Source organism: Helianthus annuus, chromosome 2 (genome assembly GCF_002127325.2).
Source record: "Helianthus annuus cultivar XRQ/B chromosome 2, HanXRQr2.0-SUNRISE, whole genome shotgun sequence".
NCBI lineage: Eukaryota > Viridiplantae > Streptophyta > Magnoliopsida > Asterales > Asteraceae > Helianthus > Helianthus annuus.
In genome coordinates this window covers 94,210,539-94,212,309 of record NC_035434.2, presented here as the reverse complement: position 1 = coordinate 94,212,309, position 1,771 = coordinate 94,210,539, and the positions used below count along the sequence as shown (strand labels likewise).

Here is a 1,771-nt window from a genome sequence, read left to right as displayed (position 1 = left end):
CCTAGGTCTATTATCAATGTAGCTTACCGACTCTTGTTGATCGTCTGTTTCTTTCATACAACTCCAATTTTCATGTGGCCCACCACACCCTTCACAAGCCATAACCGAGACTGTTTTTGTCATTTCCAACTTTTTTATTTTCGAAGAAGGGCCTCGATTTGGGCTTGTAAAGAAGTGCTTTCATCAACCTTATGGGCGCCCGGGGCAATAGATTTATTGCCTCGGGGAGTGTGCCACTGAAAATTGGTTTGAGCAATTTCCTCAATTTGATTATATATTTCATGCAGGCGGCGATTACCTAAAAGCCCCCTGGAGCTAGAGTCAAGTGTCTGCCTTGTGTGTGGCAACAACCCATTATAGAAAGTGGATACTTGTTGCCATATCGCAAGGCCGTGATGTGGACACTTTCGCAATAGCTCCTTGAACCTTTCCCAAGTTTCATATAAGGATTCCCCGTCCTCTTGTGAATATGTATTAATTTCAGTCATTAATTTAGCCGTTTTAGCGGGAGGATTTTACTTATATAAAATTTTTTGGGCTAGTTCATCCCAGGTGTTTACCGATCCAGCTGGGAGGGCGTTAAGCCAAGCTTTTACTCGGTCTTTTAGTGAAAAAGGAAACATTCGGAGGCGGATGGCGCCATTTGATGCTCCATTGATCCGAAAAGTATCACATATTTCTAAGAAATTAGTAATATGTAGATGGGGATCCTCGTCCGCAAGCCCATGAAAGGTTGCGGAGTTTTGGAGCATTTGTATCAAATGCGGCCGAAGTTCGAAGTTATTGGCTTCAACATTCGGTGCATTGATAGCGGCGCCGAGATTACCTACGGTAGGTCGTAGATAATCCATGAGGGTACGTTGGTCCGCCATTGGAAGTGGATTTCCCGAAACCTTCTCTTAGTTTTTGGCCTTTAGTCTTTTTCTGAGAAAGCGTTCTGGTTCTTCTAGAGGTTCTTTTATGTCCTTATTAGAACTGGAGCTCATACACTAGGTAGGGGTGGCGTCTGGTTCCAAGTCCTGCAATAAAAACAAAAAAGAATGCTGGTCAGAAGGTTCACCACGGCCCCGTGCTCAGTGAACACGGCCCGTGGTCGGAGTTACAGTGATTGTTTTCCAGATCCCAGTTACTGGAGAGTTGGACACGGCCCTGTGTTGCACCGACACGGCCCCGTGATCAGCCTTCTGTAACTTGGAAAACTAAAAACTGCCAGTAACAACGCTGGGCACGGCCCGTGTCAGACCAGGCACGGCCCGTGCTGAGCTCTGCAGAAGCTGAAAAACTAAGAAAATCCTAAAAAAATAAAAAGAAAAATAAAAATATGATTAGGCCGTTGATTCCTAACTTTCTTAAAATCCTTGTATCCCCGGAAACGGCGCCAAAAACTTGATGTGCGTGAAGTGTGTTATATTTTAGATGTATATTTTAAGCCGTTTTTACACTTTTAGCCAAGTTTTAAATTTATAAAACACGATATTTACTAACACTAAACACACATATGGGCAAGTGCACCCATTGTGGACGTAGTATAGTGTTGGTAAGATACCGAGGTCGTCCAAGGACACAAGAGCTTTTAGAACCGGTTTATCCTCAACGTCTAACCAAATCAAAATGTTAGAAAAGATTTTTAAACTAAGAAAATAAAACTAACTAAATGCTGAAAAATAAAAATAAAAATAAAAACAGATAGACAAGATGCATCACTTGGATCCGACTCGTGTATTAGTATAACCTTTGATTATTTTCGCACTTTTGCACTTGTTTAAGAGAT

The 1,771-nt window shown here is 42.1% G+C and overlaps 1 non-coding gene across 1 annotated transcript; it reads left to right on the top strand.

The window, feature by feature from the left end:
- Positions 1-387: 387 nt before the first annotated feature.
- Positions 388-494, top strand: LOC118489961. Its single transcript, XR_004887972.1, has one exon. It is a non-coding gene; the product is annotated as a small nucleolar RNA R71 (small nucleolar RNA).
- Positions 495-1,771: the final 1,277 nt, after the last annotated feature.